This window comes from Melanostigma gelatinosum, assembly GCF_949748355.1.
Source record: "Melanostigma gelatinosum genome assembly, chromosome: 21".
NCBI lineage: Eukaryota > Metazoa > Chordata > Actinopteri > Perciformes > Zoarcidae > Melanostigma > Melanostigma gelatinosum.
This window is the reverse complement of record NC_136654.1, coordinates 17,943,747-17,957,077: the sequence shown is the minus strand read 5'-3', so window position 1 is coordinate 17,957,077 and position 13,331 is coordinate 17,943,747. Positions and strand designations below refer to the sequence as shown.

At 43.0% G+C, this 13,331-nt stretch overlaps 1 protein-coding gene across 2 annotated transcripts in view; it reads right to left on the bottom strand.

Moving 5' to 3' along the window:
- chst15 (carbohydrate sulfotransferase 15) overlaps positions 1-13,331 on the bottom strand; it is a 31,563-nt gene that overhangs the window by 13,412 nt on the left and 4,820 nt on the right. The window contains exon 1 of one of the 2 annotated variants that reach the window (XM_079293830.1): positions 12,353-12,387. The exons of the other annotated variant lie outside the window; for it this stretch is intronic. The gene's annotated coding sequence lies outside the window, so the exon portion shown is untranslated. Of the gene's footprint in view, positions 1-12,352; positions 12,388-13,331 lie in introns of those variants that run through there. 2 annotated transcript variants of the gene reach the window in all.

Here is a 13,331-nt window from a genome sequence, read left to right as displayed (position 1 = left end):
TTTCCACCCACACTTGTCTGTGTAACCGAGGCTTCCTGTTTCTCATTCACAATCGCTGGAAGACACGTCAGATATTCCAGAAGTTGCATTGATGCAACACTGTGACAAAGAATAGACTCCCGTCACATCCTGATCAAATGCTGACTTGCATTTGTGTATCTGCTCCATTTGGGAACCAGTTCGCAACCAAGGCCAGGCAGGCACTGATTGAAATTCTTTCCATTTTTCGAGGCATGAAATGTACATTCCATACCTCAAGAGCATGTCATCACATCCCTAAGTCTCAGAAAATCCCGATGACAAAACATTGCCTCTTTGTGAAAGCAGGCACACGATTCGATAGCTGAAGGGAATTTCGCTTTAACCTCTGTACTGCCGCAGTTCTAGCCATATAAATTCATTTCACTGACTTCCTCTTACACTTCCTGTTTTAATCAGCACAGCAGCACCCTCCCCAACCTCGCAGCCCATCCTCCCACCCTCCCTGTGCAACAGAGTCACAATGTGGAGGGAGTGATAAGGACTTCAGGACCAGGGATGCTTTAAGCCTAGAAACTACGAAGCTGTGTGTCAGACTCTCCCGGGGAGAGACACGAATATAAGAGAGACCCGGTCTGGACCGGAGAAGGGATTATACTATCAGAAAATGGAATTCCTCACTGGGAAGTCACATGGATCAACAGTCGCCCACAGATAAAAGGGAGGGCCAATGTCTAAAGGCAGAATGAATTGGGGATCTTTTAATGACAATACTCCTGCAGCAGCAGCAGCAACGTGTAGTTTTATCCTTGAGGCTTTCTGTGTGTCTGGAGATGAGCCAACATGACGGCAGTGAATACAATACGGCATAATGACAAAAAGCCAGCAGAGCCGAGGGTCTGGGACACCTGTCAAAGGATGCGTGGGCTGCACGGGAATACGGCTGAAGCCTCGAAACTGCACGGATACAGGCATGAGGTTGACGTATTTTACACCTGCATCCGACTGGCATACATCGTGAGACGAGGGCTCTATGGAAGTGAGTCATCGCTCCTCCTCACGGCGGCTGATATTGTCTGCCCGCCACCACCGCCCACACCCTTCGCACAACTCTGTATTCACGGAGCTTGCGGCAGAGCTGATAAGAGGAACGGCTGGGAGAGCACCTGCCTGCCTACCTGCGCAAGCAATGTCATTTACCTCCAGCTGGGCCCTCAGCGTCACCCGACAGCAACAGTCTCTCCAGGAGACAGGAGGAGAAATAACAAACCGCGCTCTGAAAAGACTGACTTCCAGCCCTCAAGAAGTTGAAAAGGGGAGCTGTGGAGTGACTGCTTCAATGCAAGACGCTGCAGCCACTGTCAGATACTGACATGTTTTTTTTTTAGCTTTTAGCCAGGAAATGAACCTGTTTCTGGAGCAGGATTGTGTTTAGCACTTTCCCACAAAGCAGATAAATACAGATATATAGATATGAGTTAGAGTAATGGGTTGTAAATTACACTACTTCAATTAAAGTTTGCATGTCAGAGATGGTGTATCAGTGCTGGTCTTGGATAAATGTTCACCACAACAAGTCTTCTTGTTATTTGAAATAGTCTGTAATGGCATAGGGTCCCATTTTTAAACAAACTCAAAATGTTCTTGGGTGACGAAAGCTCCAAAAAAAGACTTGCTGTAAGAGGTTTGCTTTTAGCAGAAATGTAATGACTGCAGGTCGGATGTCCTGTTTCGTCACAGAAACAGGACACTACACTGTGTGATCAAAGTGCTGAAAGCAGGATGACATTTTCAGGATTGCACTTGAGTAGCAAGCCCACTGTTTGCTATTGTTGAACACATGCGCTCATCTGTAGTCGTCACGCCATTAGCACTTATTGACTGTGTGTGTCCTTCATCAAGGCTGCAGTCAATGGGGTGCTCATGCTCAAGGCTATTTAAAATAGGGGGAGGAAGAAGAGGGCATGAGGGTAAGAGGGAGAGAGGTAAAAAACTAAGTTGGAGAGAAAGAGGAAAAAGAGGCCGTGTCATTGACGAGAGAATGTTACCCTCAAGGGAACCCGCATCTAAATCAATCAGACACCGAACTGTAGCAGTGGGCGACTGGCAGCTTGACAGTTCTGCTCTATTCATAGAGCAAAAGCGTCGCTCCTGTCCGTCAAACATGATGAAACAGCTTAAAACAGAAATATGGCTGAAGGGCGGCGGACAAAGAGGACACACGGTTGCATCATCTACCTTTTCTGCTGCCGAACCTTTAAATAATAGTAAAAAACAGTATTGTTTTTCCCGTTGAAGGTAGATGTTTTTGACATTAATTTCTGCCCCTCTTACATGATTTAGTGCCTCTGACCACGGCTTGTAAGAGAAAGTTGTTTCTATTTCTTAAAATGGTTCGTTGTAGGTCATTTGTACGTTATGGCTTCATTGATGGGTGTTATGGTATTTATTAGCATGCTAATCTGCAAAAGTTCAAAGTCATTTTGGGCAATTTCAGTATGCATACTGTCATTCACATTCTTATTGAAACAGTCACTCGATTTATTAATATATTCAACTCAAACTAATTCATTGGTGATATGCAACCTAAAACCTGCTGTTCATGGGTCCAAACTGGACATGAAGTGAGTGCATCCAATGGGCTTTATAGAAGAGGGAACTCAGACCGTTTAGTCTGGAGGGTTTTTTTTGGATTGTTGATTGAAATAGCAGTTTTAATGTAGCCTAAGCGGCCTATACCGTTAATTTATCTATTAGGTCAAAAATGACTGTTTTTCCTCGGAAATGGTATTTGAATGTCTTAATTGGTGATAAACTAATCTGTCTTTATGAGGGACTTGCAGTTTAAAAGCAAAGGGTAGAAGCTCCTCATGGGAGTTCATTGGTGGAGTTGAACGTTGATTCAGTTCAGGGGCAGATCTACTGGCAGCTTATTGCTAGCTGCCCAATAGCCAGGAAGCCTAGCATTGGTTTTGTTGACTGATTAGCTTCCAAGTTTATTTTTATGTTTTTCAGAGTTTTTTTCCCCATATCTCACCAAACCAGCCTGAACAGTTAGTCTGATGTTTAAACTATAAGAATAAAACCGGGTTAAGATTGCGCTGGTATCCGTGTGTTCTCCCTCCACCACTCTGCTTATTAGAAAAAAAACCTGTGAAGGTTTGGCCGTCAAGATTATAATAATATATAAAGACAAGCAAGCAAAAACCATAAACCTTACAAATTATAGAGCCTTTTATAGCGCATGCCTTATTAGAAACTGTGTGGCAGAAATATCACTGGCTCAGGAAGTCTGCAAGTCAGAAAGTTGCAAGTAAGTATCATCTGACTGCAGAGATCAAACGCGTTGCCCACGCAGATAACTCAAATTCATAATGATTGTGATTAACTTCAAAGACTCTGGCATCGGTGGTAATGGCCTGCACGCTGTGCTGATACCTCCCTCACTGCGTGGTGCAAATGGAATTGCCACGGCCTTAATAACTCATCAGGGGGAGACCTCTCTGTACTGTCTCCGCCTGTCATTCAGAGACGGATCAGTGAAACAGGCAATCAGAAAGATTTGTTTAAAGCCTGCCGTCTGCGCCGCTCCGAGCTGTCCATCTCTCCGGTCTGGAAAAACCAAACAGTCTCACACACTGGCAGCTAATTGCCGGTCTCTTGTGTACCTTTTCTTCTCCGCTGATCAATTCCTTTCTTTGTGTTTATCGCTGTCAGATTGCTTATTTGTCCAAACAAAAAAGGGGTGGAGATGGACAGATTGTCTTTTATTGTAAAAAAAATTTAAAACCATAAATCGAAATATTTTACAGTTAATCCATCTGCTGTAGCAAATCAAATTTAAAACTGGTTCTATTACAGCTTTTCTCATGCTGTGGCTGTGACAATTTGCTTTCTTTGGCATTGATTGGGGAGACAAAATTGGTAAAGTGGTGATGAAAACATACCCGACTTCACTTGTGAGGAATATTCTTCTACTTTTCCTATTCTGCCCATGACTTGTGGTCATATTCCATAGGACGGTAAATGCTCTCAGACAATAGGAATGACGAAAAACACTCCACATCCCTTAAATCATTCATTCCTCAAACCGCAGCGACGCGGTTTGAGTGTTTGATCATTATATACCTGGCTGGAGACGCGGTCTGCGCAGTGGAGAGCACACTGTCCTACTTCTTAGGCTCACTGGTATTTCCGGGCCGATGAAATACCCTTTTTGTTTGGATTCAAAGCGAGGCCACGTAGAAGTTACTGCTCCATATCACAGAATAGTGTTAAACTATCTTCGTTATCCCCACAGACCTCCCTGTGTTGTTGTCTTCGTCTTCGACGCTAACCCGTTTACAGGGGGACTCGGATGTTTCCTACTTGTTTTCTCTTTGAAAAATGGTGCAGGAAACTCTTGAAGACACCGTGTAAGACAATTTTCCTCTGACATTCTGGTCCTCTGAGGATGGAGACATCTGCAGAGTATATTTTAATGCTTAAACTTCACTTATCTGCAGGAGCAACAGGCAGCTTAGAGGTTGAAGGCTTTGAAGCAAAGCTATATGAGGTTTCCCACTGAGACGATAAGTTCAAGCGCGCCAGATCCATATTACAACGAAGAGTTATTGAAAAATGAAGACAAATGAATCATCGGATACCCGATTTATAATGGCAAATGAAATCAGAGATACATGCATGGTGGAGGATATCGAGATGTAATTGGAGAAAGAGTGAAGATACTCTGTAGATGTACAGTATGCTTTGCAAATGCTGCACAGAGAAGGTGATGTACCGACTGATAGGCCTGTTACACTCACACTATATTGACTATTGATTTATTGTACCATATATGGACATGACCTCAATTCCTTCTGTCTTATTGACTCATTGTACGCTATCTGGACATGGCCTCGACCATTTTTGCTGACCGGGATATTGCCCGTTTTATCTGCATGCTTGCTTGTTTCCATGAGAAAGTCACCGATCATTTTAGCCAGCATGAATAAACGGCAGCCTTTTCCCTACATTGTTGTTTCGGGAATGTTGTTTATTGCAATTATTTCTGGGACAATATAGCGTCTTTACAAAATGTGTTACCCTGCCAGGCAGTGATTATCCCCGAAACATTGTGCAGGTGTGCAAAGTGAGTGTCACAGTGTTGCTTCCTCCCTATATACAGACATGAACATGAACATTTTTCGATAGACTGTGTCTGTATGACAAGTAGGAAAAACTGATTAATTCAAGTCAAATGTGCGCAGCGTAAACAACAACCTGCTCCTCGCTTGCCTTTCACGAGCACGTAGCCAGAGAAAAGAGACAAAGCAAGCGAGCTCTGCAATTTAGCTATACAGTCGAGGTGTGGAGGAATACAAACACGAGCACAAACTGACGGGGCCTGAGAGCCCTGTGATGAAAAGGAGCCTTGAGAGACCTTGAGAACAGAATAGCACATTCTGTCCAGGGTCCTTGTGTGCAGCTGCCCAGGAGTGCTCTCGACCGACTCGCACAGGCTGATTTCAACCAGCCGCCATAATACTGAAGAAGCAGTTTGTCATTCAGGAACAAGCCATTTCCCCTTTATGACCACTTACAGATTATGCAAAGCAAATTTGGAACAACAAAAAAAACCTGAAGAATCGAGTAAACTGCTAATGACTTCAGATTGTAAGCAGAATATCAGTACCGCCCGCATACTCGGGCAGTTTACCTTTTATGGCTTCTTCTACACAAAGAGCTAATGAGCTGACTGTAAAAGCCAATACTAGCTGAAGGGCTGTGAACATGCATTCAATGCGTGGTCTCTTCTGACAAACAATCTGTTCATCCTCCGTGACCCCTTAACATTTCCCAAAAAGACGGGAAGTGGATTTTGGTTGACGTCCACGAAAAACACAGGAAGTGCCGTCGGAAGGAAGAACAAAGAAGGGTGTCATCGCCGTGTCAGCTGGAGGAAGATGTTTTTCCACCAGGCCACTCACAATAATTAAAGTTCAGCGTGAGGCCACTGCAAGGGTGGTGTAGCCATGGGACTGAGCCCGACATGTGACGCTGAGGCAATCTTGTGATTGGTTAAATTGGGCTGGTGATAAATAGCTGCTGATGACACTGACACTGCCTCCTCCAGTATCAAGGCTATTTTATTTTGCAGAGGGGATCTTAAAGGGACAAGAGCTCTCTCCATAAACTGGGGATAGGTGTTATGTGCATGCGTTTTTAAAAACACATCTTAACAGATCGCTGCAGCTGCTTCTTGTTCTGTTGTTTTAAAACTGATTTGCCTGTGAAACAATTTAGAATAAGACCATTATCTTGTTCTGGAGACTGTTTTTGATGAAGGATGAGCTCTATTACGAATACGTTGCGTTTCCTGTGGCTGCTTCACAGTAAAAGTCACTGTGTGTTTCGGAAGTCAAACGCTTTAATGTGGAGCAGCTGCAGTAGGAAATGTTTGGTTTTCATTAGAAGTGACTTGTGAGCAGTTAACAGTGAGGTTGTTTTTCGTGAGATACAATTAAAATAGGATTACATGCGTGAATAGTACATTTCCTGTGAATCCTTTGTAAAGAATCCAGCACGGGATTGGCAGACTCCGCCACAACCAAAAAAGTAACTACTAGAGATGTAAATGGTATCAAAACTGGGGTTTGATTTGGTTTTAATCCCAAAAATGATAACGTACTAAGTGTTAATGTCTCCAACACCAGCAAAAGTTATGTTTCCTGCTGCAAGAAAATATGAATCACTGAACTTTACAGTAAATGAGGTCCTCGTGTGATGAGGACAAAAATGCTTCAACTAACAATGGGGAGATATTGCAAATGGGCAGCTGATTATGCAGCCAGAGGGAACAAGAAATGGTTCAATCTTCACCCAGGTTTTTGTACTATTGATTTTTTTTTTTAAATCCTATTTAAATCATCAAAATAAATACTTAAATGCATGATACAAATGGAAAATGATGAGCCTTATCTAGTTTCTATTTAAATCAATGAAATCAATTGGAAAAGGCACCGTTTGTGCGAGTAAATGAAGCAAGAACCAAAGCAAGCTACTGAGCTGTGAAATTACTCCGTACAATAGCTTGGGAGTACAAGAGAAACATCTGGAAATAGGATTGCATTGGGCTACGATGAACCACGAAGTCCACTGACAATAGAGCGAGCGGGAGCCCCTGTGACTTGTCAAATGTGCCACTTCCTTCTCCAGGGCCCCCAGGGGGCTGCAGCCCCATCTCATCATGTAAATCACAACCATGTAACCCGAGCAAGGAGAAGATCGGTATTCACTGTGGCTCAGAGTGGATTCATTCGTCATAGTACCCGGGGACAAGTCATCCATCACATTCCGTCAGATCACACACACTGTTGACCAAAGATCAAGAATCTAATCTCCAGGAAGTCGGGCAGCATCCCCCCCCACCCCCCAGGAGACCAGAGGACCTGACCGTGACCCGACCGAGGACCCGCCGCGTCAAATTATCAACACAACCTTTGGACGCTTTCGCTGCGGAGGAGGGTGGCGAGAAATGTGGCCTCTGCCCTGGATTCATAACGGGTCGCAGGCGGAGTCCCAGTTCAGCACTTTCCTTCATCTTTATCTTTTATTCATGATTTTAATTTCACTGGCAGCCTCCCACAGCCTGGGCTCCTTCTAAAGGTGGATGAGTGCTTATGGCGGTGTCATTAAAAAGTGCGGAAAACAATGGCTGCTACTTAAATTATTGATTGCAGTAATGGATATGTTATGAAGCGCATGGGGTACTCTGGTCTCTACACGGAACACTTACTCTGATGCTAAATTGGGACTTAAAATGCTCATGTTGAGATTAGAGGAAAGGTGAAAGGTCATGTGTCTTATCTGGGATGGGAGCCTACTTTACAACAAATTATGAATTAACAATTGTAATTTTGATAGAAGAACTGCATTTCCAAGGCAATAAACAATCGGGGATTTCTGGTGTAAATGAAAAAAAGGAGCTTCAAGTTTGAGGGGCACAATGTAAAACAGTGCTGTGTTCGCACAGCAGCTTCCAATGAATAACGCATCAGGACCAACTTGGATGTGTCTGTAACTTATTATCTAACTTCAGAAAATGTATACTCCGATGAATTCAAATAATTCCGGAGACATCCTCGTGTGTATTCCCATATTTCTTCTGCTACGGTTGGAGATCTTTTTGGTGTAAGATCTTTTCAGTGATCCTCCAGTCACTTTAATTTCGTTTCTCCATTTTATCTTTTGTCGAGCTTTCTGTCAGTGGTCAGATGTTTTTTTATTTTTATTTTTTTTTTGTCTTGTAAAATATGAATCTGCATCGCTGACAGATTTTGAGATGTGGGTTGAAATAGAAGACATAGGAGAGACGGAGTTAAATAATGCTGACTGGCAGAGGAAAGTTATTGTGAGTAAGTTGTGGGGGGGGGGAGGGAAGCAAAGTGAGTGAGAAGTCGTGAAGTATCACTTGGTTTCTTGGGCGCAGTGTTGCGTGGGAGGACTGTTTTTTTTGGATTTGTGAAATACGTACCAATCGGTTACACATCCCCATAAGGTCCATTTTTCGTGTTTTAAATCGCCAATAATGTGGGTGGCAGCTTGAAACATTTATATCGAGCACCACTAACAACTCGGCATCAGAACTGTTTTCCTATGTGGCAAAAAAAAACAACAAAGCTTCCCACAAAACAGTCCAACTAACAAGTGAAAGTGTCGATTCCTGATTGAAAGTGTCGTTCAAGAATAATTGAGGTGAAACAATTGATGCTAGAATTTGTCCCTTTACCTTATCTGACTTCGTCCTTTCGGACGAGCACCTTTTTCATTTGTTCGACAGTCTAGCAACACCTGCAGCTGCTCGCCTCCTAACTCTCTTCATGAGACCTGACAGGCAGTCTCTCTACATGTGGACCAAAGTTCAATCGACTGTCAATCTTCCTTTTTGACAAGATGCAGGGGAGCAGTTGGTAATTAATCCAATGGGAATGTTTACTCTTTCCGGTGGAATGCCTCTGAACCCACAGTGCAGCATAAACGGCAAAGATCCAAATCGGCTTACAGAAAATTTAGGGGGAAAAAATGAAACACTTGTATAAAAAGAAGAAAAAATGTTGTGGCTAGAACTTTCAAGGCTATGTTTACCATTAAAAACAATATTTTTCCATCCACATGTTGTTGCCCATTGACACTCATTGGCATTTGTAGGGCACATCTGTGAACACTATTCTGTGCTCTGGAATCACACTGCACTTAAAGTTGGTAAACCGCCACTAAAATGTGCCTCTACGGCGCATCTGTGAAACATCTAAATAAAGTGTGTACTTCGGTAAACTCTGGGCTATCATGAGAGCACAATAAAGTCGAGAAATTCCCAACGGAGGCCGAGAACAAAAACATCAAACACGAGTGACTGATTCTGGAAGAAAAGAAAAAAAAAATATATATATATAGTTTCTTCTAATTTTGACTGTTGAACGCATTAAAAACTTGTTCTTAGCTCAAAGGCAATGCAGTTTTGAGTTCTTTTGATTTTGTTTTGCAAAGTTTTTTCAACTCAAAGAGGAAGATAATCCATCAAATGAAGAAATGAAAGTAATCCGAGAGGTTTTCACCTGACAGCGCTGTCATTCTTCCCAGTAGTGACTCATTATTCAGGTGGATCCAGCTTGGGAAATTCAATTAAATCATAACGTAATTGTTTTAAATCTATCACACTGAAGGCTAATTAGCAATCAGTTTGCAGCTTGTTAGCATTCACCAGTGTTGATTATAATGCTCTGAAGTACGTGGGAGTACTACTCGTAACGCTCGAGGTTAACACAATGGCTGTGCGATGAATTTGTAATATGTAGAGGTGTGGTTAGTCTTTCATTCATCATTGACTAATGTTCCTTACATGAATCAGACTGAAGGGGACACTTGGGGTGTTCCGTGTTGTTTGTAATTCATTGCTCTCAGTAGACAGATATATTTTAGTCATCAGACGACGATGATGACGGTACCGTGGAACTAAGTAACTAAGAGCGAAACGTTCTTTACATGTAAACCGTGCCTCTGCTTTTTCTCAACATCAAATACATTTGTTTACTCAAGACTAAAACTGGAGAAAAACTTGGAGTATCTCCCAAAAAAGCAAACGACAATCTTTCTCAAATTGGCGTCATCAAAGATATCCACCTTTTATTTAAGATACAACATGGATGTAAGCAAGTGAAAAAAAAGAGGAGCATCTTCCTCTTAATTCCCTGCTTCCTCAAGGTTCTGCAGGAAACCTGTAATAATCCTGTGCAGTAGTGCTTCACACTTCAGTTTTCATCTCTCAGCCGCGCTGAGCCTCCTGCCAGATATGTGCACGGATTGAGTGTTGACCTATGACTGCCAAGAAAACGTGTGAATTAACAAAACGTAGGCCATTACTGAGTCGGCTGGCTGACTGCTCCGCCGCTCGGGAGTGGGCCTGATGCAAACAGTTTTAGGGAGTCTACTCGAGGGCATCCCAGTGGATCCATAATATCAACTTGGCCTGTGGATTTCCAACTTATAAGTTGCTGTGCTTTGTCTTCTCCCTGCTACATTATACATGCGACTCCACAATAATGAAGGCTTGGACAAATTCTCCAGGCTTAACGGACAGGCAGGCAGGTTAATTCTCCAAATTAAGGCTGCGCATAAAGAGGTCTCCTCTTTAATACGGAGGATTAATTGAAAGGCATATTCATTTTTAAGGGTGGCCAGTATGTTCCACCTCTCTCAGAAGGATCCCTCGCGCTGTAATTTAAGTGTGAGGTTTAGCATAAATCACAACAATGCATCTGCCCTGTTCAGTATGCTCTGGAAGTAGAAACAAGGAGGGGAAAAAAACAATTTAATCACAACTCTACCTGCTTGGCCACGTCCTGATAAATGGAGGGAGGGTGATGGATGTTCTTACTACAACAGCACATCCATCTTGCAAAGTGTAAAAAAAACTCTCCGGTTTGCCAAAGGTTCCCACTGGCAGCAGCTGCCTGCACAGATATAAAACTCCAGCTCCAAATGAACTTGGCAGGGATAATCCCACAAAATGACAGCTGCAGCGATGAAAGTGACATTTGTACACATTCCCTGTGACCCGGGCCGGGTCACTGTGCCTCCTCACTGCCTAAAAAAGGGCCTGAAAATATGCAAACAGCACCTGCAGGTGCGTCTGACGCTTCTGCTGGACATTTCGAGGCTGTCTGGTAAACGGAACTCGATGTTGACCTTTTGATCTCAGACATACGTGCAGCTCGGTGGCGAGTGCATGCAAGATCTCTTTTTTTTTTCTTCTGTTTACCAGCCTGAGGTAGTTAATATGTCACCTCTTGCTGTGGTTGAATTCGCCCGGGGCCGCTGCTGCATGCACTTACAAAACACCGACTAAACTATACGTCCAGCGACTTGGAAGATGGAGTAGATATAGATTTAACTTCTCTGCGGTCCAGTGATGCCATGAAATGATCAGGTACAATCTCAATAGTTTGTAGGTCATGAACATTGTTTTTTTTTTTTAACTCAGTGTGAGAAATGGCCGTGGTATTGAAAGGTTTCACAGTAGCTCATTTAAAAGGAGTTGCCGAAGGTAATTGGAAAATGAATCTCTCCCCGGCGCTGTGTATTGTTGGAGTCCCCACAGGTCTGTGTTGAGGCCCATTAGAGGGGCATCTGGAAGACAGATCCTGTCGACAAACACACACAAACACAACCAATAACACTGGGTCCAACTGCTAACATAAGGGGTTCCATGGAAACACATGACAGCATCCATGATCAAAGGGAAGCGTAAATATCGATTAAAAACAGGAGCATTGTTTCTCAATGCTGTTTGAAATCAATACAGAAATCTGGATGCTCTCTGTAATTTCATTATTTCTTTTGATTTAAACGCAACTTTCATGGAGATATTTGGTGCGTAATCGGCAGCTAATTTGCCTTTTCTCCCCATTTTTCTTTTTTTTTCTTACCAGAAGCTTTTACAAGCTAAACATGCCGTTACGAAACCAATTCGTACGAGCGTTTTTCCGACCTGCCATCAACTAAAACTGCTTGGTTATGATGAGGGAAAGATGAAGGTCTGAAGGCTGAAAGAAACTAACTTTGACTGTTGGTAGGAATTCAAAATGACACTTCTGATGCCCGACCGTCTATCCCAACCTCGTCCCTTAGTTTGAATTATCTCGCTGCAGGGAAACACCTTTGGGGCATGTGGGAGTGAATATCAGTTTTAATTGGGGGTCGTCAAAGTCTCACGCGTCTGTTTGTTAAGATTTGACTGAGAAGGAATATGAATGTGGACACAAATTGCAGCGATTGGGTGCTTAGAGTTTTAAAGAAATTGCCCTTCACCCCAAGCAGCATATTTATTCTGAACCTCACGCCTCTCCCTCCGTGCCGCCTCTTCATCTCTCCTGCACCTCCCTGGGGAACGGCGCCTCACAACCTGCTCCTCTAAAAATACAAAAGAAAATAGCAAATTCAGGGAAAGCCAAAAGCAATTAAGCTCAACTATTCTTATTTCCTGTTCTCATTCGCCAGACTCCATCTACACAGCACAACTGGGTGCAGATGGTGAGGGAAATAAAAGCCAGTTTAGTTTCCCACGCGTCATTAATACAAGCAATGACCCCCCCCCCCCCCCCCTAAACTTGGCAGCAGCACACAGCGACTCTTACTTACCTTCTTACTCAGCACCTCAAAGTGCACGCAGTGTCTCGTGTTAGTGCAGAAAAGTGACTCCAGATATGTAAATAACAAGTCACACACATGAGAAGAGTCACGTGCTTTTTTCACACCATTTGTAGCAATTGTTGCTTTATGTACAGTTTGAAAAGGTGTTCATTTTTATCTTTTTAATTGTGGATTTACATAGAAATAAAAACAGGTTTGCATCTGAACGTGTCCAGAAAGCATACGTGCTTTTGAATTTATAGGCAGATGCTTATGTGTGACGTTTTTAAAGTGATTCGTCTGATTTATAAATGTCTCAAGTACTGCATACAATGACAGTAAGACCACTTATGATGACTGTTAAAGAGTTTTAGACCTTAGAGTCTGTGACAAGACGAGATTGAGGCGTGCAAGATGCTTCCACGCTCCCTCCTTGTTTACTAAAGCCAATAAAAACTTCTGTGCAAGTCATTCAGGAGATAAAGCAGATTAATGTCTGTCAGCATGTTGGCTTAATCACTGGACGCTCATCAATCACGATGACAAATAGCCTCGGACCGCCGCTTAAGTCAGACAGCATCTTCTGGAGCGGTTGCTCCTTCACAGCCACATGAATCCGGCCCGCTGATCCACTGCTCTCATCAGGAATCCATAACATAACTTCATTGGTGGATCCACCCATC